Source organism: Patagioenas fasciata, chromosome 1 (assembly GCF_037038585.1).
Source record: "Patagioenas fasciata isolate bPatFas1 chromosome 1, bPatFas1.hap1, whole genome shotgun sequence".
Classification (NCBI taxonomy): Eukaryota; Metazoa; Chordata; class Aves; order Columbiformes; family Columbidae; genus Patagioenas; species Patagioenas fasciata.
The window spans coordinates 68,856,137-68,879,645 of record NC_092520.1 but is presented as its reverse complement, the minus strand read 5'-3'; the positions used below and the strand labels follow the sequence as shown (position 1 = coordinate 68,879,645).

The 23,509-nt window shown below is 42.8% G+C and overlaps 1 protein-coding gene across 3 annotated transcripts in view; it reads left to right on the top strand.

Moving 5' to 3' along the window:
* NPAS2 (neuronal PAS domain protein 2) overlaps nucleotides 1–23,509 on the top strand; it is a 108,678-nt gene that overhangs the window by 22,062 nt on the left and 63,107 nt on the right. The window contains exon 2 of one of the 3 annotated variants that reach the window (XM_065829492.2): nucleotides 10,275–10,371. The exons of the other annotated variants lie outside the window; for them this stretch is intronic. The gene's annotated coding sequence lies outside the window, so the exon portion shown is untranslated. The remainder of the gene's footprint in view (nucleotides 1–10,274; nucleotides 10,372–23,509) is intronic. 3 annotated transcript variants of the gene reach the window in all.

The following is a 23,509-nucleotide window of genomic DNA, read 5'->3' as shown; positions in this document are numbered from 1 at the left end:
GCTAATGGGAGATGCTGTTTTATTTTCATAGATCTAATGTGAAAAAGTGAATTGCCAGGGAAAGCCACTCTGAGTAGTGCAGCATTTAGACTTGCTCTTGGCTCATCACCACTCTAGAGGTGTACAAAAAAAAAATCAACCAAAAAAACCAACCCAAAATACTAGAAACATGGTGCTGTTGATTACCTCAGTAGGATCCACAGATCTGAGGACTCACATACAGCCAGCTGCCTTCCTTTTGAACCTTCCGAGGCCAGCCATGTCCGTGGCACATGAGCTGGGTACAACAGGAGAGAAGGGCAATCACCAGGGAAAGTGAGGAGATAAAGAAACTGCCCGCTGAGCGCCAAGCCTGCAGCTCACAGAGCCGCCGATAAATATCACAGATTTTATCTGGAAGGTCCAAGGTGTTCCCCATCATGGATTTGTACTTCTTCTCCTCCACTGCGTAACATTTCAGAGCAAGCAGGAGCTGGCTACTCAGCTTGCCCTAGATGAGTCACTCCTCTAGATAAGCCTGGCTGACTTCAAAACTCAAGTTACTCTGCATCAAGCATAAAACATTGAGACAGAAAAAAAGCAGACTGCAAATTGGGAAATGCTCCTGCCAAATTCCAGTCCCTATCACTAAAAGCCATGCTATTTCATGTGTGAGGTGACATGCTGTTTTGAACCGACTTCAGCTGATCGTAAAACAAAAATGATGTTGTAATTGTCACATAAAGGCTCCTGACATAGCAGGGGAGAAGACTTCAATCTGTCGCAACCTGTTCTTTTTGAGGAAGAAAAGGTGACTGAGAAAGTGTTATTTGGCACAGAAAAGCAAATCGGAAGCAGAAATATAGTCCTCTTTCATTTTTTGGATGCATTTACACTTGCTAATATGCCACTCGGTGCTCTTAAAAACTCAACTCTTCGTTCCTACCTGGCAGCAAACTGAGAATCTACTTTCCTCAAAAAAGTGCCAGAAAAATACAGCTTCTTCAGAACCAAAAGTTTCAGTCAAATGTGCAATACAGCAGTTAAAACAGCTTCAGTTTCACTGACCTGTGGGCAGGCTGCTTTTCATATGGGATGTCCCAGCTGGGGAATTCCTGCACAGCTCCAAAGCAGGAAGATTGTTTTTGTTCTTTCCCATGCCTGCACTTCTGAAAGTACCCAACCCACTGCTGGGAAGCTAGTTAGTGTGGCAGACAGGGCTCAAGCAAGATATAAAAGTTGGTATTCAGACCATCGGTTGTTAACACCTGCTTTATCTTTAGGGAGGCTGGGGGCGTGAAAAGGGGGAATGTTGATGTAGGACCAGCAGTGAACCTCCATAGGAGCCTCCCGAAGCAGAGCAGTACTCCTTTATAGCAGCGCGGTCAAACAGCGCCAGGCAGCCATCTCACCCTGAAGGATATGAGCCAGGGCTTTTTCAAAGGAATTCTCCAATGAGTCAAAAGCTGAGTGGCATTTATTTGATATTTTTGTAGAGAAGGAAGAGAAAGGGGCTGTATTAAAAAACATCTCTTCTATATTCTATACATAGCCATAACCAGGAAACAGTACATCATCCTGGATCAAAAGAACTTGCAGGACATGGTAGTAAATTTAGCTCTTCAGCCTCTGTTCTTCCTAATCCTGACCGCCGGCCTACCCACAGGCTGTATAGCTATATGGCCCACACCCAGCTGAGACTGTAATATCCTCACCATGCACGTCTTACAGCACCCATCAGTGAACATAACCCTCTGGACCCAAGTGCTAATAATAAGATGAGCCCCAGTCAATAAGGCACACCATGCTCAAAGCTGCTCTCAGCTCTCTGCTCCACATAGACCAACTTCTTCCGCTTGGCCGTGGGGTAGAGAAAATTAAAACTAGGATTAAAATTCAGATTATTGCCAGCAATCATAGGAGCAGGAGAATTCAGTTTATTGCTACAAGAGATCACTGGGGTATACTTTAATACCAGATGATAAGAGGAAAACCTAGGTTTATTGCCAATTGAAGCCCAGCTCTTAGAACTGTAGGTGCAGAGCTGTGGGGGAAAGGAGGAGATATCGGGCAACTTTTACACAGTGTTTGTGGTAAGATTTACGGTTGAATTTTAGATGTGGAATTTTTGAGTGAGGAGGGTTATTCCTGGATTGCACAATGCTGGAAGGCTGGTATGAAGGGAGAGCTGACAGGACCAAATGCTCTAAGGTAAATTTTGTCCCTATTAGAGTTGCTGCAGTACAGGTAAGGAAGGCTGGGGCTACACGTGGAGAGGGGCTGAGTGGTAAGGATTACAGGGATGGGCTGTTCAGTTTGCTGCTGGATCCTACGACATCTGTAGGAGGAGAGGCAGATGAGGCAAGAGTCTGTTTATACTTTTTTTTTTTTTAACTAGTGGAGTCTCAGGTGAGAATTAAATATAGGATTAGGTTTAGGATGGAGTTTGTGGTTAAAAACAGGCAGGCCTAAGGTGTACAGTCCGCTGATACAGCCAGCAGGGCCTGTTGGGCTACTGAGTTTTACTTGCTTTTGGTTGAGGTTAGGGGAAAGAGGATCTGAAGAATTTAATTTTTCGATTGTGTAAAGTCCAGGGTGGTAGGACAGTAGCAAGTTTCCCTGAGGCACTTAGAGAAGATTAGTTTTAATTTGAGGTTTAGAGGGGACTGCAGACACTGAAGCACCCCAGATTTACAGCCACAATTAACTCTCGGTCATTGTCTAATTCTTTACCAGGCCAGGTCCAAACCCTACAGATCCAGTCAGATATGACACTCCTATCTCAGTCATATCTCTAAACCCAACTTGTATATCAAAAGAAGTTCACACGCCTTTACTCACAGTACAAATAACTGTCTGCTCTTCACCCCCAATGCCTGCTGCCTTCGTCCAGCCTTGCTGAACTTGCAGGGTCTACCAGTGAACACTTCTGCAACCACTGCTGCCCACTGCCCCATCCTTTAGCCCTGCCTCTAATGCTAACCCTCATCCTCCCTATACTCTAGCAGGCCGTATCTGCTCCAGGTTTATTCACAAGCCATTTGCTCTGCTGGCAGTTGTGGTCAATCCAGCTTAGTGGGCCTACAAGGCTTTCTAACAGGGCTCATAGCCATTCCTCACAAAATATTGACACTTGTGCAGGACCCAAGACAAGAAGGGGTTTGTCCCAGCACTTGTGATGTTCCAGCCAGAACAGTTGTTTTGTGGAGTTGGGACAACAGCAGATGGTAGAGGCAAGAATGCTAAAAATCTTTGCTGATGACCATATGTCATATACAAACATAACAATACACAGAAAGCTGAAAGTTGCTTGACACCTTGCATCAGTGATTGATGGTCCCACTTACTCATTCACTCAGAGGAAACATGTCACTGATCAGACACTCTTCAGCAGCTGAGACACAATCTCAATCTTTCTGCATTCTTAAGGTAGGCCTACTGCCTTTAATAGTATTATTCCTAAGCTACCTGCATGCAAATCCTCATTAGCATCTCCACGCACGCAGCCAGTGCATGGTCAGCCTTGCCAGGACGTGTATATTGGGCAGGACAGTGAAGCCGCACTTGTTTTCAGGTCGCTTTGTCCTGGTTCGGTATCAAAGCTTTTCATATAAACAGCAGTTTCATTTCAGTAAGCTAATAATAGCCCTTGAAAAACCCTATGTATCAGCAAAAAGACTCCCCACTGCTGAAAATTGGAATTAAGGGTCACAAGAGTGAGTGATGAGGAAGCCTATGTGTTGGCCCAGGCTAAGGCACAGCCTTGTGATTGCACAGGGAAGCCTGCGGCAAGGTTTTGCCGTTGTCTGTAACTGGAACATCAGTTGAGTCCTGTGAGACCCAGTAATTAACTCAGCTCTTTGGATCCAAACTCTAGTTCTATCCCAAGCCATTAAACCCCAGACTAACATAACCTAAAGCACATTATTCCCATCCAGCCCTGCAGCTGGTCATGCTTTACTTAGCTTATGCTTTTCTGAGCTTTATAAGCTTTGTTCTTCCCAGCAATAACACTTGCTTTTCATCCCCAGCAGTCCCCAGCCCCAAACCTCAGCTCCAGACGTACCATTAACAGACTTGCGCAACTCATGTCTCCAAAATTAATAAATATCAACCTGGACTGAATCACAGCCCTGCGGTCTGGAGAACTCTTCAGCTCCAGCCTCTCCGAAGCCAAGCACCAGCTGATGCAGTTCCTAAACTTGTATTAGTAGCCACGCTGGACAGGCCGTGCTGCCATTGAGCCGTGAACCCCTAACATGCAACAATATTGAGCTTTGCTTGTCCTTTGTAAATGCCAGGAGAGCACGGGCAAAGTGCATTTTAGTTTGCCATGTAACTGTAGCCTAAGACCAGGCCCTATATTATTTTCTGCTTTTCTTTATGCAGAAGTACAGCAGTAACTGCACATAGGACTCAATAATTTGTGGATAAAGGTTGTTTTTTCTCAACGCCCTATTGTAAAATGGACACCTCAGAGAACAAGACATATACGTCATGCTATCAGTGAGTGGTATTTGTGCACTGCTTTTGAGAAAGTGGGAGTGCATTAAGTTTAGTCAACGTCATTAGAACAGTTCCATTAGGATGATGCACATTTTCCTGGGCGAATAATTGTAGTACTACTTATCTCCAAGCTATGTTTTCACAATACAACTGAATCAATGTATAATATCTGATTCCAATTCACATACATTCATTTTACTTACCAGTGGAAACAGATATTACCAGTCTTTGATAAGCACTTAAATTAATTCCTTCCAACCATTTTATTTAATGCCTTTCAGCCTGATGGAGTTAAATTAGCAGGACTAACTACTTAAGAGCACTGGAAAAGAAAGTAAAATATTTTTCAGGACTAGATATTAGAGACAGGTTTACACATTAGCATATTAAATCCGTACAACACAGGTGTTAAAAAGGGCTTCAGTTACTTCCTAATTAGAAGCAAACCTTTGATAAGAGCAGAGTGTGCGTATCTCAGGACACGGGCTCCCCTGTGGATGGGTACATCACATCGCTGTGCAGCTGCACACTGTGCTGCTGCTGTGTATTTTAAATAGCACCATGACATCACTTGGGTTTTTTTGTTTGGTTTTTGTTTGTTTGTTTGTTTGTTTGTGTTTTTTTGTTGGTTTTGGTTGGTTGGTTGGTTTTGGTTTTTTGTTTTTTTTTTTTTTTGTTTAGAAGAAAGGGATGCTTTACCAAGCTAAGTGGAAATTTAAAGGTATTATTTTCCTCCGTTTCTTTAAGAGCAGTATTCAGAGCTGCCTTGCTGCTCTCTTGGCAGGATCATCCCTCTGCTCAAAACCTCGGCCCTGTCATCCATGGGCACGGTATTAGGGAGTCTCCAGTCACACCAGGGAGGTGAGGTGTGAAGGATTTAAGCCTGATATAAGGCTTTACCATGTCTTTCTTACTGGAAATTATGGGTCTGGTTGGCACCTCAGCATCTCCTACCACTTTGAGGGAGAACATCCATGTAAGCTTTCTGACTCAAAGGCATGAGCCACCTCTTAGAGGACCACGATCCTTCTTTGGTCTCCCAGAACTGGCAGCCTGCGTGGGCAGTTTGTGTTGTGCCTACATCACCTCCTGGATCAGAGTCTCAAGGTGATGATTACACAATGTAGGGGAAGAAGGAACAGGTAATTTAGGACCTACGGCAGCAGACACTGCCTGCAAGTAGCTTCAGAGTTATGTGCATATGAGACACTTCCGATATAAATTTCTGGAACATTTATGTGTCTTTCTGGTAGTTACTTTGGTACTGAAAAGGTCAGAAAATTGGAATTATTCCAGTAAAGAGAAGATGTATTCCAGCTTTCCATAAAACCAGTGTCTCGAAGATTTCTTTGAAAGATACACAAAGTGTCTCTGATGTTAGGGTTTTTTTTAATGAAAATATACACATTTTCAGATCTGTTTGGCAGCCCTCTTCTTAATTTGTATTTCATAAATAGCATTGCACACTAAGCTTTGTTTAAATGTGCAAAGCCTAGAGATGTGAGGATCTGAAAGCAGGTACTGAAACCTTCAAAAAAATTCCATCTCTACTCTCCATTCTGTCTTCCTCTTTCAGTTATTCCCTAGTGCAAAGTAGGAAATACAAAATTGGAAAAGTTGGGAAAAGCTTGATTTGAATGTATTTGAGAAATACCTTTTGTCAGAATGAGCAGAAATATGTGTAATGTTTAAAATAAATGCTGAAATTTCACTCTTTGAAGTATTTTCCATACAATAAAATATTTCCAGTTAGGTCATTATGAAGTCACTACGCTGTGTTAGCTGTATCATGCACATGATTGTTTGTTTTCCAAACATTTCTTTTAGCAATATGGATTTGTGCTGTATGACTTTGTGTATTATGGCCTTTAGTCTGCTTACATTGTATCTCTGAATCTTACAGAACCCTCTTCTTAATGGTTTCATAATGGCGGTACTCTCAATTTCCATCTTTCTAGTTACTTACTTAGTCATTTTACTGCTTGAAAGATATGTCAACTAGCAAGAAATATCAAGAAGTACTTTGTGTGCATTACAGCCCTGTCTTTAATATTGGGCATTTTAGATGGTGTTCAAAATCCAGGCATTTTTTTTCCCTTGTCTCAGAGCTATATCTAGCAGGAGTCCATACATGCTAACTAAATTAGGTGTAATAGAGTTCTTATTCATAAAAAGTAGTTCTACAGTGAAAGTTGCAGATATTTTAGTTTTCCCATAAAGTGAAGAAAAGCCCAGAAAAAAATGTGTTACATTTTATAGGTACAGATATTTCCAGAAAATATAGATCTCTGGGTAGGTTCCACTTTTTTAACCAAGTCAAATAGTGAAATATCTTCGACTCAGGACTGCAGGTATGAAGTATGGAATTAGGGAAGAAAGTTTGTGAACGCATTGTTGCTTCTGGTGTTCACTTGTTCATTCTTCCTTGTGCCGAGAATAAAAATAAAACATGAGGAAAGTCAGAGGGAGGAGATAGAGAAAGTGAGTCTCGGGGTTTCTTTGGTTTTCTCTGCTGCTCCAGAAAAAGCTTTTGCAATCCAGAGGGCACAGATTATGTCAAAGAGCCAGACCCCCAGTCACCCAAGCTCATTTCTCAACTCTAAAAGGTGCTTACAGGTGTGTGCTGTCGCTGCCGTGATGTAAATGTCCCCTTTTTTGTGAGACAAAGTGAAAGTTTCCAAATAAAGGCCAACCTGCTCGTGTGAGTGTGAAGAGCTGGAAGGGTGCACGTGAGGCTGAACATGCTGGGGTGGGAGGGTTCATTTGGACTGCCTAGCCTTGGAGGGTAGAGCATAGGAAAATAAGTGGAAGCATCTTTACTTGGGAAATATTTGCACAATTGTCCAAGATAACATACTTTAAACAAAATAAAAATAAAAAAGACATTTGCATTTGTGTGACATGAGTTAGGTCTTAATTCAATACAATGTTCTCCTAAGCAAGCATCTCTGTTATCCTGCAAAAACAGAACATATGTGTTTGAGCTTTTCGTTGAGTTCCCTCTTTTCTTGCTTGTCTGTTGAGAGTCATTCTTCCTGATCTTCTAAAGCATGATGAATGGACATTGGCATTACATTGCAGGCTAAAGGAAAATTAGGGGTAAAGGGAAAAGAATTGCTTCTGTGGCATCTTTGTCTTGCAGCAACCCTACATTAAAAATAAAATAAAAAGTGTAAAATGCCAGGGGGAAATGGTATGACATCAGAGCACTCAGTTTCCTAGTTCTTCCTGAGCTTTTTGCTCTTGTGCTCTTTCTGACAAGGAACAAGTAATCTCTCAGATTTGTTTCTTTCCAAGAAGGGTCAGAATCATATCCGTTTGTAGCTAAGGAGCATCCAGCTCAGCTTACTCAGAGGACCTTGAAGTAACTGAGGTGTTTGGTCTCTGGTGCATAGGAGAGCTATATCAAACAGGCTTTGGTTTACATCAGAGACTGACATGCGGAAGGAGCCCAGGCCACGCTGCTTCTGACATGGCCCCAGCTTCTTCTCCCCCTGCCCCCCGTGGCTGTCAGGAGAGCTGCAGGCTGCTCTGATATCCAAGGGCTTCCTTGCTCCCTCTACTGTGGCCTTGAGTGGGCAAGTGGTTCCACCATCTCCATAAGGTCCCTGAGGAGTCAGTCTCCACCTCCCCAGAAAACCAGACAGGTGGAGTGGGGGGGAGAGGTCACTCACTCCCTGTGCTGATTGTTTTCTTTAAAACTTTGCATTCCTCCAAAGTGGGACAAAATACCTTATTATTTCCCAGCCCTACTGAGGTTGCATATTCCAGCATTTGCCACCCACCTGGCAAGGAGAGAAGATATGAGCAAGGGAAGCAGCGCTTGGATTAGTTATTGCAGCGACCAAGGTGCTAAAGTTGCTTGTGCATGCTTAAGTAATGACAATGCTGAGGATAGTGGAGAAGAGTCCCCCAGGAACAGAACATGAACGTTAATTATAGGGGGGAAAATATGTTATTAACATCAGACCGCACACTACAGGAGATCCCAGTGTGACTATTAAAGGAAATTAATTACCACCTCTCTTTACCTTTCAGATAAACTCTTCTTCATAATGAGAATAATTCCTTCATTGTTACCACTAGTATTATCAGCTGTGAGAGAATAATTTTTTCTTAGTATTCCATTCACTGGTACTGTGCATCTGTATATTTTGAAAATAAATACTTCCAGTGGATGCATGGCATCCCCTTCAAGGGGAGGTCCCACAGAATAGGCTCAGGCTCAGTAAAACAGAGCAATATGCTAAAATACTCATTCCTCTGCACTGGTAAGTGTGAAACAGCATCAAAGTCATTCAGTGTGGCAAAATCAGGACTAGGTAGTGTCACAGCACAGTGCAGGAGACCTCTCTTTCCTCTAACTGCTCCTGTCGTCCCATCAGCCACACGTGTCCATGGTTATGGGCTTGCAAATTCTGTGACAGAGGGTCTCTAGAAATACATAACCTTTCAGAAATAGTTAGGCATTGATCCCTTTGAGGCCAAGTTTAAAAAAAAAAAAAAAAAAAAATTAAAGATTCTCAGTCTGAATTATTTTCTATGTGTCCCATTCCCCTAAAATAGAGCAGTTAAAAGCAAGGAGATACTCTTACTTTTTTAGACTAATTCCTGCTTCACAACCCCATTTTCCAGATAGGAGTGTATCTCCCAAATATGTATTGTGTAAATTCACATGAGAAATTTTTGCTGTTAAAGTCAGAATTGAGGTCAAAACTGGACTAAAAGAAAGCTCATTACAACTTTAACATCCGTAATCCACCCTGAGGAGAGAGATGAATGCAGCGAGCAGGCTGTGTATGCATTGTTTCCATTGTACTCTTGATTAACTTATAATTCACAAGTGAGGGAGTGTGAAGGAAACTACTGATTGATGGAAGGTCACCAATTCCAAGAGGAAATAAATGATATATAGGCATCCTATTCATCACTTTATTTGTGTAACGGCATTTTGGATTCTGTCTCTCTAGGGCAAAGCCCATTTAAAATCTTTTAATATTTTTGCAAAGACAAGGGTGGAAAGCTTGTGTAACCTTAGTAACAAAAGAACCGTGTATAAAATCCACATCATCCCAGGGCAGCCAGTGGCTTTTTCCTTGAAGGGGGAGCTAATTCCCCAAATTCTTCATGATTGTCCTTGGAGAGAGGCCAGTAATTATCATGATTCTTTCCACCCCACATGAAGATCTGCCATCACCCTGTTATTTCTACTATAATACCAGTCCTAAACTTTGCTCTAAGGTTCACCTTTGCATTTTGAGGAGTGTCCTCTTTTCAGAAAGTCCTGATTACAGCCACGGCTCTAATTAGAATTAGGTTCCCAAATTCTGGTATCAAAGAGTATATGAAAGTGTGCTCGATCCCCTTTCCTTCATCCACCCTCAGTTTTTTACAGGAATAAACTTATTAACAAACAAAAGCTATAAAGCAAAGAAATTGCATCAATTGCTCCCTTCCTTTGTAGAAAAGCAGATACCCCTCAAATATGCATCAAGCTTCTGAATTGGTATCTCACTTTATCACATTGAAATGGAAGCAGTGTAACAGTAGCTAATCTAAACCTGGAAGAATTAGCAAGGAATCAATATACTCCACTTGTAAAAGCTGTAGAGGGTTTGGCTAAAACAAGAGTCAAAACCAGAAAGTGGCCAGTAATATAGACATCATGGCCAGATGGAGAAAAGCCCTGTGCATATATCCCTGTATTTACTTCTCCTGTTAAATAATAACATGGCAATAAGGTGGCCAGACATGAATGAAATGCTCTCACACTTTATTTTTTTCTACAGTTTATTGCAGAAATAATAAACACTCTGCTGCACAGAGTCAAATTGACGCATGTGATCTTCTGCATTTTTGGTGGCTAATAGGATTGCTCTGGAGCAGGTCAGTGCACATTCTCACTTTCAGTTACTTTGGACAAATGCAAACTAAGTGTACCATGAAAAATTTCATCGCATAACATGGCATCCAAAATATGATGTATGTCTCTACTGTGATATTTTTATTATGCCTTGGAGAAAACTCATTTTAATGCACAGCTGCAAAAAGAACCACAGGTCTGAGAGCAAAAGAGCTACACAGTAACCCACATGGGCAGGGAAAAATGCATGAGATGGGACACAAGCCACATCTTTCTGAATTTTTATTTTATTTTTTCAATGGTAAATTTGAATTGAGTCCTAATGCCAGATTTTGTACTAATGCCTGTCTGGAAGGTACTGAACTGCTAGATAAACAAGGGAAAGCTAAGGCCTGCCTACAGAATTGGGAGGAATCAAAACAGTACGAGAATAAATTCTTAAACTCTGCAGAGTTTAAGAATTCTTCATTCAGAATACTGTGCAACAAATATGACCAAAAAAAAGTCTTCAGGCAAATTCTGACCCTGTCCCACCTGTAGCATGCAGCGTGGCTGGAGCTGGGCAGACTCCTCATCCAAACCATGACTCTGTATTAGTAGTAAAAACAGTGGAGCAGCTGCTGCGCTCACTCATTCCAGCTCCACTTTAGTGGCTCAGTGTATAGTGCTGGGTCGCAACTCCAAGTCAGTTTTACAGAGCTTTAGCTCCACTCATTTCGGAGGACTTACTTTCATTTCTGATGTGAGTGAGAACAGGGACTGGCCTCATTCCTCTGTCCCAGCTGAAGTGCTGGATGGAGGATGATGGTAGGCAACTAGAATTTCCCCAGTACCAGACCTGGGTGGGGCAATCATAGAATCACAGAACAGTTTGGGTTGGAAAGGACCTTCCAGGGTCACCTAGTCCAACCCCTTGCAATGAGCAGGGACATCTCCAACTAGATCAGGTTGCCCCGTCCAGCCTGGCCAGGAATGTCTCCAGGGATGGGGCATCTCCCACCTCTCTGGGCAACCTGGGTCAGTGTTTCACCACCCTCATTGTAAAAAATTTGTTCTTCATGTCTGGCCTGAATCTCCCCTCCTTTAGTTTAAAACCATCACCCCTTGTCCTATCACAACAGGGCTTGTGCTAAAAAGTCTGTCCCCATCTTTCTTATAGGCCCCTTTTAAATACTGAAAGGCTGCAATAAGGTCTCCCCGGAGCCTTCTCTTCTCCAGGCTGAACAACCCCAACTGTCTCAGCCTGTCCTCACAGCAGAGGTGTTCCAACCCTCTGATCATTTTTGTGGCTCCCTCTGGACCCTCTCCAACAGGTCCATGTTGTTCCTGTGCCTTCCTGTGTCCTTCCCTAACGCTGCAGTAGAGGGCCATTCTTGACAGAGACCTGAGCAGTCGGGAGGGCAGGATGAATAGCTTCCTGCACTCAAGAGAGGGACAAAATCCAGACTGAGCCCAAGATGATTGCCTTGATAGTTTAAGAGTAAGAAAATAGCAGATATCTTTATATGTATGATAAGAACACCAGGTCAGAGGGTTGGCTTGTGGTGATTAGGTTTTGAGAGAGGAGAAGAAGCATGTCTTCTGAAACTTGGCACAAAGCTTCAGTCTTTTTTTTTTTTTAATCTCTTTGGTATGAGTGCCTATGATCCTTCTTTTTTTTATTATATTTTCCTCTTTTTTTTCTTCCTATGGCTTCCATGTGAGAGTGACTGCTTCAGTTTGCAGTTTAGTTCCTCAGGAGTAGACTAAAGAAAGAAGAGTGCCTGCGTCTGTGAAATGGATAATACGGGGGAAAGGGTCAGAGAGCCTCTGTTTCCCAGGGAGCCTCCTTAATATACCTCACCATTGACTCAAAGATAGATAGCAGTCCATGGCATAATCAGTGTAATTCCTAACAGCACCTGGATTTTCTTTCAAGGTTTCTCAGCCAAGCTTTGCCCAGCCTGTTATTGCTTATCTGTATGATTGAAAATCATTCTAGCAGCCAGGGAATTGAAACACAACACAAAATAGCTGAAAGCTAGCTATGAATTTAGGAGCTGTGCTAGCCATTCAGAGATTTTTTTTTATTATTTTTTTTTTCCTGGGTAATGGGCAAGTTAGAACCTTTCGATATTTCAAAGAGAGAAGAGCAGAAAATACCCCTGATGTCAGGCTGCATAAGCTATGATTCTGTATCTGAAGTCCAGTACCAATGTTTTTTCTGATGAAAAAAGTAATTCATTCAGCTGAAAGAGAGTGAAGTTGACTTTGAAAATTAAAATCAATGCTTTAATTCAATACACATACAATTACTGTCTGTCGAATGGCACGTAATGCACTTCTACTGAAAAAAAACAGCACAAAAGACCAGAAAGGAGGCTTTGAAAAATGTTAGGATTCTCATGATGATTTTTCTGTGTGTTTTTGAAAGCAAAACTGCAAAGTTAAGCACTGCAGATGATAGGGCATTATGCAGAAGGCGTAAAAGGACCGATGGTGTTTTTTAGAACACATATCAATGCTCTCTGTAATGCTCTGTTGTCACAAATATATGGTGATTAGCTATTTATCAGCATGAAAGCACATCATAAAACATTCCACATATCATTGAGTTTCTAATAATCTGTGTCACAGTGAAAATTAATACACTGAGTCCATATAACTTCATGAAACACCTTCCTTTGCCAAGATTTGTGTTGGGTTTGGCCAATGGAGGATGAAACACATCCACTTTTGTTGAGTGGTCTGTAAAATAACACATTTGTTTTTTCACTGTGGAGTGACACTGTTTTTAAGTGGTAATAAGAATGTCCCCAGTAGCGCTGTCAGCATTTGAAATATCTCACCTGCCTTCTCTGCTACTACAGTCCTCCTTAGACATGACTTACCAGCACTTAAATCCATATTTACTCATCTAACTACCCTTCCAAGCACCCACATGTCCTTCAATTGCAGTGATTTATCACTACTTGTGTTGCCACCAGTACTTCCCCAGAGCTCCACTGTGTCTAAGGATACACTGGAAACCATATTTTATCTAAAAGATCACCAGTGTATCTGGGGAAAAAACAACAACGACAACAATAACAAAACCAAAGCAAACCAACAACAACAGCAACAAACCAAAACAACAGTTGTTTTAAATCACATAAGACCTCTGAAAATCCATCTGTGTATTCAGGCAGCTAAATATACTGCCATGACTAGCTTAAAACCCCCATATTTGAAAATGCTGCCCTGCACCCACTCAGAAATGCACGATTCAAAACGAGATTAATGATGAATCCAAGAGAAATACGACCTTCTCAGGTTAGAGTGTGACTGATGACACCCATTCTCAGTTCATGGGGGAAGGTGGGAGTTCATTTAGATTGATTTATTAATGTTTTTCCCAGAGTCAGTAAAATACTTGATAATTAATGGCACAGAAATATGAGTTCAGCTAAAATTCTCCATAAATTAAAAGTATTTAATTTAATAGTAATTTAGAGGATTTTGCAAAGTGCCAATGCAAGATAACTGCATTTGCAGAGGAAGCAAGATTGAGAGAACTGTCTTCTGGACTGATGCAAGTAATGTATCTTTATAGCCACACGGGTCAGAATTCAGTAGCAGTATTACTATCCTTCACATCAATATTTCCATGAAGAGAGAGAGAGAAAACATATCAGGAAAAACATACTCTCGCATTCCACTCCTCACTCTTTAACCAACTAAAAATTTACTGCGTGCTTCACAGTTTAGTTTAAGACTCCTCATTATTTCTCAGGATAATATCAGTTTTAAAATAGCCTGGAACTAGACAGTGGACCAACTGAAGCACAGCTGCAACTGCGTTGTGGTACATTCCAGTAAAATATTTCCGAGTGATGAGAGACAAGAGCAAATATCAGGAATTCCTGTCTTTTATTTGCTTGCTCTTCTGAATTCCTTTGACCAGCACCAACTTAAACCGTTTCGCCCAGCCTTTCTGTTGAGGGGAGAGGGTGCTGGCCTGGGGTGCTGTGGGCAGTGGGATAGGCAGGGCAGGGAGAGACCATTCCTGCTTGAGGGACAAAGAGCCCATAACTGGGTTCTCAAAATGCACATCTTAGACCTTCCATCTTCTAGGGGTTGGACCAAGACACCTATTTTTCTAGAAAACAGGACAGTTAGACATTAATGGAGCAACATTGAAAAGTGTGGGTGATATAGAGTCATAGAATCACAGAATCATTTTGGTTGGAAGAGACCCGTAAAGGTCATAGAGTCCAACCATAACCTAACACTGACACTAAACCATGTCCCTAAGAACCTCATCTATGTGTCTTTTAAACACCTCCAGGGATGGTGACTCCACCACTTCCCTGGGCAGCCTGTTCCAATGCCTGACAACCCCTTCCATGAAGAAATGATTCCTCATATCCAGTCTGAACCTTCCCTGGGGCAACTTGAGGCTATATAGGCAGATCCCAATCTGTGCTACAGAAATGCTCATTAAAATTTTTGTGCATTTTTTCCCAGGAATTAGGGGAATATGATGCATTTTGCTTAGTAAAGGTAGGTTTTAGTTTTTCCTGCTCTGTGTTCTTCTGAGTGAGGTGATTAGAAACAACAAGTTGTGAATTTTCAAAGGAGAGAGCTAAAGGGCTGGGACTGAGATTTGGATGAAGATATCCCTCTTTTTCTCATACCCATTTGTAAAAGCCCCGCTCTGCTTTGGGGGATTTGAGACACTCCCTGCTGCAGATTTTAGGACTGAAGCATGTTCAATCACGGCCAGAGAGGATAAAGTGTACTTAATTCTCTGCACTTTAGGTGGTTTACATTGGCACAGACTGAAAGGTTTAGAGTTCTGAAGTTTACACATTCACAAAGTCTTGGTGTTCAGATTTAACATAATGTACTTTTTTTCACTCGAAGTAGGAAACAATGGAAACCAGCAGAAAAGTTTTCTCAGGAGCTTGCCTTTTGAAGTATCTAAAGGAAGGAGGGCGAGGGATGAAATAACATCCAAGGGGAAGCAAATATTTTTTCTGCTTAAAAGCAAAAATCCCCAGACCCAAATAGAGTCAAAATAGTGTGGCAGTAGGATGAAGTATAAGTCATTCTAAGTGAAGTTCTGTGATATCAAATTTTATACTACCTTTGGCACATTTTCTACAAATTAATGTCTTTTCTGCAGACACTGAAGTTACTGCAGTTCCTCTAGCCCCCCTTGAGATTGCTTTAAACCCACCAGATGAGGAGCAGCCATAACATCTCTGCGACCAAACATCCCAATTCATCCTGTGACAACAGCTTTTTTTTTTTTTTTCTGGGGTCTCCAAAACTGCCTCCAAGATCCCTTTTTTCGGTGTGTTTTCTCCCCATCTCGACCCTGTGATTTACCTCTCCTGTCTGCTCCACACCAGGCTGTGAGCCAGAGGACCTGACCCGACACCAACCTCAGCTGCCTGCCAACTTCGCTTTCTTTCCTCCTCTTTCTCTTTCTCCTTCTTCTTTTCACCTAAATGAGGTGCCCTACACAACATTTTTTGGTGACACTGGGTGAATATGTAAACTATCAGACCTACACTGAGCCACCCTGACGCTTCAGTGCTTTTTTAAAGCCAGATCAGATATGCCTGCAAGAGCTGAAGTCACAGTAGTGGCTACAGAATAGATGGCATGTAAAATACCTTACTTTCTGCAGGATAGTTAGTCCTGATTTTATTTTTTTTTCGATTATCTGCAAAATTCATGGTGCATTGAGGGTTCAAGACCTATTTTTCCAGATGTGGTGCTCCTGTAATGGCCATGGCACTCTGAAATAAAATGTGATTCAGCATGAGTAGAGCTCTAAAATTATGTCAGTTTTTTTATATTTTTCCCTCCTAGTTTTCACCCTGGTAATTATGAAAGATAGGTAAGTGTGCAACAACTCAGGCCTTTTGGGACATAGACACATACTTAGTGTGTCTGTATTAATATTTGATGCAGATGGCAAATAAAATAGCAAGTTAGCTTGACATTCTGACAGCAAATTTTCTTACAAGTGGAAAGGGAAAATGCACATTCAGAATGGAAAGCAGCACCCATCATAGCCAAAAGATGCTTTCCTACCAATATCTTTTGGCACAGAAAAGATGTATTATTTTGTAGTTCTAACTTGCACAGTACATAAGCGTGAAGTGAATCAGCACATCAGTATTTCACTGTGGTTTTCAGAGTGTCTCTATTCTTTCATTTCAAAGTTAATATCTGGCAGAGGCGTAATTCGATATTTTGCTATGGGGCTTTTAATGACTTCTCTGTTTCTGAAACACCGCAGTTGAGTGAATACGCTAAAATTTAAGAGCACTTTACACTCTGTGGACTTTATCCTGCATTTAGCCTGTGTTGAAGAGGACATTAGCCTGAGACTTTTTGAAGTCTCTGCTTCATTTTGGTCAACAGGGAGAGTTTAACGTATAATATGAAGTAGGAAGATGCTGGTGTATGAATACAAAATATAAACAAAAGCAGTTACAGTTCTCTCTCATTCCCTCATTTCATCAGTTTAAATCTGGTTTTATGCTAATCAGCCCCAGGTCACTGGCGTGCACTGTGGATTAAAAAAATGAGTTTTTCAAGTTATTTTCTTGTGTAGGATCCTTATGAGGGTACCTGAATTCTGGAGCCAGGTCAGTTTTAACCGATCATAAAACCTCACATTCAGGACTGACTTTATATTAAAACTAATTATTTCATGCTCTGCATTTAAATTGAGCACACAGCTCAAGATGTAAAATTTGTTGTCTTAAGTGTTCTTCAGGATCCCTCTTTTCAAGTGGCACCCATCCAAAGGGGTGCCTGGGGTGGGGACTAATCCGGGAGCACCGAGGGAGAGCGGGGCTGGCTGCCTTGCGAGCTACCCATGCAGCATCGCCACGCCACGTCACACAAGACAGCGGCTCTGCACCACAAAAATAGAACATCTATCAATTACGGTTGAGGAGACAAAACCTCCCTGTAAAATTCAGACAAAATCCTCTGCGAGTGGTGAAACCGATAGCAGAAAAAGGGACACAAGGTGCAGGAAGCACTGATGAAATAGAGAAATCCCCATGTGTGGAGGCCATATCACCCTTTAAAGCTGGACTTCCACTGGAGAATGATTATGCAGAGATTTTTCATACTTCTGTATAGGCTTTAGTTTGTTTTCTTCATGTCTTATTTTTTTGTTGTATTGACCTATAGGAGTTATCATTACCTGAAATAAATTAAAAAAGAAAAGAACAGGAAATGCGATATGCTCGTTAAAGGTTTGAATTTTTCATCTCTTAACATTTTGTTTTTCAAATCACTGTATTCCCAGTAGCAAAGCAAAAATCATTTGCTTTAATGCAGTTGCTAATAACGATGATATCAACACAAACCTCTGTTTGTTCGTATGTTGAGCTCATTGAATAAAGCAGCTTATCATTTATCTGTGTAGAAGCTTTTAATTAGTTTTCTGAATTTACTCCAGAGATTAATGGGCAGATAATATTCAATATATGCTTTATTGTTTTCATTTCTTTATTGAGATATCTGAATTTGTATGCTCTTCCCTCTTTGATCTTTTACTCTCTGTGTTAGTAATTGTAAAATATGTGGCTGTGAAGAGACTCATAAAAAAATTCCACTAGTTCATTGCATCTGGGTGGTGGTGGGTGGTTTATAATATGGGACACAGCAGCAAATTCTGCTCTATCAGGGATTATAAACGGTACTAAGAAAAGACTGTTTATACTGGTATCACTTGCTGACACTTCTTAAGATTTCCAGTAGCTGGTTGGGGAGGTGCCTTTTCCTGCTCATGCATAAGGTGAACAGTTTGTGAACTTAGGCATTTCTTTTTTATTTACATTTCTTTTGACCTTTTCCCCCAGCTTCCACATTTCCCCCTGGTCCTGACCATCGATTACAACCCAAAAAAGAAGGAAATAGGTGTATCAGACATGAGTGTTAGATCACACCCCTGCAGTACATCTTCCTGGCAGCTGCTTGCCAGGGCCAGCTGCTCTGGGGGAAGAGGTGACACGTTTCAGAGTGTGATGGTGGAAACACATGATGCAGGGCGGGCTGCTTGCAGCGGGGCTATGGGAAGTGCCAGTGGGGTAGGATGGCTGTGGTGGCTGGCAGGATGCTGCTGGGCCCCCCATGGCAGCCAAGCTGCTCTGACATCTCTTTGCTGCCATGAATCTGGCCACCACAGCACGGCTCCTGCAACCCCTTGGTCTCCTGCTTGCCCATGGGACTGCTCTGGTGTAGCAGTGCGGTCCACTGCAACCACCCAATCTCTTCCCCCTGGGCAAGTCTCCATTTCATGTGGTGGGTCGCATCCTCCGCCAGTTTGCATGGTGCACATGGTCTTGTTGAAGTCCACAGGAGGACGCAGGGCGGGTGAAGATGAGTCGTTGGGCTCTTCAGGAAAAGGGTTTTAAATCTGTGCTTCCAAGGGCGCAGCGGTGTAACAGGCTTCCCTGACGGCAGCCAGTATCCTCAGGCAGCTGCCATCCTGCTGCCATTCTCCCAAAGGGTGGTGGAGCACTGGAACAGGCTCCCCAGGGAGGTGTCACGGCCCCAAGCCTGACAGTGTTCAAGAAGAGACTGGACAACGCCCCCAGACACATGGTGTGAACTGTGGGGTTGTCATATGCAGGGACAGGAGTTGGACTCCATGATCCTTGTGGGTCCCTTCCAACTCTGGACATTCTATGATTCTGAGGTCCTGGTGCAGGGACTGTGCCCTTTTGTTGCGAGGAAGACAAATCAGCCCCAGGCTGCTGAATTCATCTTTGCTCTTCTTCATTTCCTGCATCTTGGGAGAAGATGCACCTTCAAAGTGTAGATAAAAGGGAATGGAAATCCTAAGTAAACTGCGCATCATTTTTATTAAAAATAGTACCCCATGTAAATATAAAGTTCAACATTATGGTTTTGTTAGCCCAGTAGGAGAAGGATTAAAAATGCTCATTAATGGGATTTAAAAGCAGGAGTTCAGTTATATTAGCTACAAAAATATAATTATCATAATTAAGATTGCAAAGCACTAATGAAGCTCTTTAATAATTATCCTTTTTCCTTAGAGATTCATTTTGTAAAACCTGATTTGAATTTTACAACACGCTGGAGAAACTTTATCATTGTAAAAATGGGACCCAGTGGTAGCATGAAGAGTCTGAGAACAGCGGCACTTCTCACATCAGTGGGGACGTGCTGGCATCAGAGCTGGACTGTGACTCAGCCTGAGATAGGAGGGACTCAAGGACATAAATGTTTGAGATGGTGCAAAATACAGGTGTACCCTTGGTCTGATGCCATGTCTGAGCTCTTGGCAGGTTTATAGACTCAGACACAAAGTTGAGGGACCACAGCCGGAGAGCATCCATCTGGAAGGTACCATGCAACAAGGCAGATTATGTGTCTCTGCCCTCCCTACATCATTAGGCTTAGTGGTGCCCAGCCAAACCCTGAGCTGACTGCACCCTCCTGCATTGGTCTTGTCAGAAATTACCTTAAAACCCAGTAGGTTACACGGTTCACCTGCAAGGGAAGCAAACCATACAGAGCAATAGTCTGCATGGTAACAGGCTTGCAGAGTTCCTTCTGAGAGAAGAGAGAGACAGCAAGTTCTCGAAATTAAATGACAACAATTTGTCCATTTAAAAATATCTCCCCAAAACAGCTTTTCATGATTCATCTCCCCAGATGATTAAATATTTAGTTCTGCTGACAGGGATATGATACTTACTACAGCGCAGAAAATGTAGTGCAGTGTGTGAATTATAAGCAGATACGTTATCAAGCTGTTAACACAAAAGTGATGGGATTATTGGTGTTGATATCTGTATTTATTTATATTCTGTAGGGATATTTTTTCTCCCTGTACAGCAGCAGATTTAGGCCACAGCTTTGCCTCTTGCACAGGGCATGGAAGCTGTTGCTTCTTGCAGGCGCTGTGCAGGAGCAGTCACATTTTCCCTCATACCTCAGAGCAGCTGAGTCCCCATGGATGTCACCATGCTGGGACACCTCTGAGGACGGGGAAGGCCAAGGAGAGCACTCGCTGCCTGGCTCAAGTCATGGTCCATTCCTTGGAGATGGGCCCACAGGTTCTAAATGATTGAAGAAGCAAAGGAGACCCCACCAGGATGAGGAGAAGGCAGGGACACTGAGAGAGGACAATCCTTCACCCCAGGTCCTGCTCAGTGGAGAAGGAGCTGCCACGTTGGCTTAGGTGCCTAAAAATAGAAGGAAATTCGACTTCATGTTTAGTTTCTGCTTTCCTGCTGAAATCTCCACAGAAGTGTGTGGCTTCTTCCTTCAGCATCTTATGAATGGAGGGGACAGCTTCACATCTGGTGTAAATTGTGACAATGAATTTGACAACACTGTCAAAAATTCAGAATTCCCTTCTGGAGTAAGGGTGAAATAACACCCAGGCCCAGAGCTTTTAAAAGAAGAATAATTGGGTACTTTGAGAGCCATCCATAAATGGTTAACCAATAAACAAACAGAAGAGTGGGGGGAATGAGACCAACCTATGTCAACTCCTGGGCATCTTGCTTTATACTCTGGTGCCACTGCAGCCTGTTTAATTGGATGGAAAGGATTAAAAGGATCTTGTCAAGGCTACTGCTGCCAGAAAAAAAAAAAAAAAAAAAGACTTTGACGACAATCCCACCGAAAAACACTGATTTTCTGTTTGTGTTGGTGTTTCCCAGGTAGTTTGTGCCAAACCAAACAACAGTCCTTGAGTTTTTGACAAATTAATCTTTATACTGTTATGCTCACATACTCTGCCAGTTTGCTTGTACTGGCTGAGCATTTGACCATCAGAAGATCATAGATCAGATGTCCTATTATTCTGTTTATTTAAATATTTGCAGAAGCAAATAAAGTGTAACAGATTTTTGCAACTGAGAATACTTTATGAGTGAGACTATTTTCAAGGGAAGATTTCAGAGCTAGTAATTACAAAATAATCTGTGCAGCTCTACCTCCATGTTTAGGCCTGGATTTTGCAAAGATACACATACATGAGGGACTTCTTATAGCAATATAGACTTAAGCACATGTTAAAGTCTTTGTACATTTGGGACTTCTGAGACTATGAGGATTAAAGTTATATAAATATCTAAACCAGTTTAAGAACATGAGAAGTAGAGAGAGAAGAATAACAGTCAAGGGCCATTCTCATGAGAGGTATTTTTCTCCTTCATTTTTTTGCCAATTCTACCACAAAGTGAATATTTTTTTAAATCATCATCTAAAAATGACACGACAGACACATGATAAACAGGCATACACTGTTGAGAGGTGTATCTCGCGTTCTTTTCTCCTAGATGTCAGGTTTATAAAGCAGGAGGGTTGTCAGTGTAGGGGAGACAGTGCGCAAGCTATTTGTAGCACAGAACAGCAAAAGCATAATAAAATAGATTTCAGGAACATATACAATATAGGAACTAATTCAAGGGGACTGATATGCTTAGGATGTTCCCAGTGGTAGCCAGCTCAGAAGATCCAGAATCACAGGACAATTCCAGTTGGAAGGGACCTCAGGAGGTCTCCAGTCCAACCTCCTGATCAAAGCGGGGCCATCTTTGAGGTCAGACAAGGCTGCTCAGGGCTTTTTCAGTCAGGTCTTGAAATCCTGCAAAAATGGAGCTGGCACAGCCTCACTGGGCAGCCTGCTCTACTACCTGGCTGTCCTCATGGGGAAAAGGTTCTCCTCTCTTCTTTCCACCTATGCCCATTATTTCTGACTATCTCGTCCTGCACCACCATGAGGAGCCCAGCTCTGGCTCCTTGTTGATTCCTTGTAGGCACTGGGGGGCTGTAAAGTGCCCCAAAGGTGTCTCTTGTCCAGACCAAACCAGCCCAGCTACCCCAGCACCTCCTGACCAGGTGAGTGCTCCAGCCCTCAGTGCCTTGGAGGGGTGTCTGCTGAACTCCCTCCAGTTAATGTATAGCTCTGGGGGACCCAAAAACAGACATACTACCCTATTTGTGACCTAACAAGTGCTGAGTCAAGTGGGATAATGCCTTCCCTTGATCAGGCTGTGCAGTCCATGCAGCCCAGGTTGCTGCTGGCTGTCCTTGTCACCAGGGCATAGCGCTGGCTTATGCACAGCACTCTGCCTGCCAGGACTCCCAGGGCCTTTCCTGCAGAGCTGCTCCCTGGTCAGTCCATCCCCAGCCTGTATCAGAGCCCAAGGCTCATCATTCCTAGGTACAGGACTTGGCAGTTGTCCTCACTCAATTTTGTGAGGTTCTTTTCAGCCCTTTCCTCCAGCCTCTCCGGTCCCCTGCGTGATAACAGTCCTGCCTTTTTTCAAGGCAATATTTGCCTTTCCCAAGTCATCAGACACCTGCCCCCATCTCCATGACCTCTCAAAGATGAGAAGGATCAGCCTAGCAAGGACACCAACTCTCCCAGCACCCATTTAGGCAGGTGGTTGGTCCCCGTCGACTTGTACAGGTCAACCTCCCTCAAACTCCCTCAAGATCCTTCAGTTGACCCTCACCTGCTGCTGGTCCTTCTGCTCCTCCCTGGCCCTGCCTCCAACACAGACGGCTGGGAGACCTTGCTGGTGAAGACTGCAGCAAAAAAGGCTGATTCACCTCACTAATTCACCTCCCCACTCATCCCCAATACTGCAGCAGTTCCATACTTCCATTGTTCAGCCTTTTACCACTGATGTAAGAGAAGAAGTTCTTGCGGCCCTTGACATACCCTGCAACTGTCAATTCTAGATGAGCTTTGGCTTTCCTGCCACCATCCCTACACACCCAATGCAGTCAATACAGAAAGACAATATCTCTAGCGGATGATTCATCATCCCTCATCGCTTTTCTCATTCATAAGCTTTAACAAATGTTTGGCTTTGCACAAACTAGCAATAACTAAGCCTTTAGCTGCCCCGTGCCTCAGTTTCCTTGTTGAAATACAGCCAGTAACTCCAAAGCATGAGCCAGGCTTTGCAAAACCCCTGCTGCTACCACCAGCAGGTGTCATCATACAGGGACTGAGGGGCTGGAGCCACCTCGTGTGCCCCATGACAAGGCCAGGTGCTTCATCTCTGTGGCTCCTACAGAAGGCGAGAGGGCTGCCAGCAGACCACTGCAGTCAAATCCTCCTCCGTTCATCACACACAGCGATGTTACCGAACTGACCTACTTTCCCCGTCC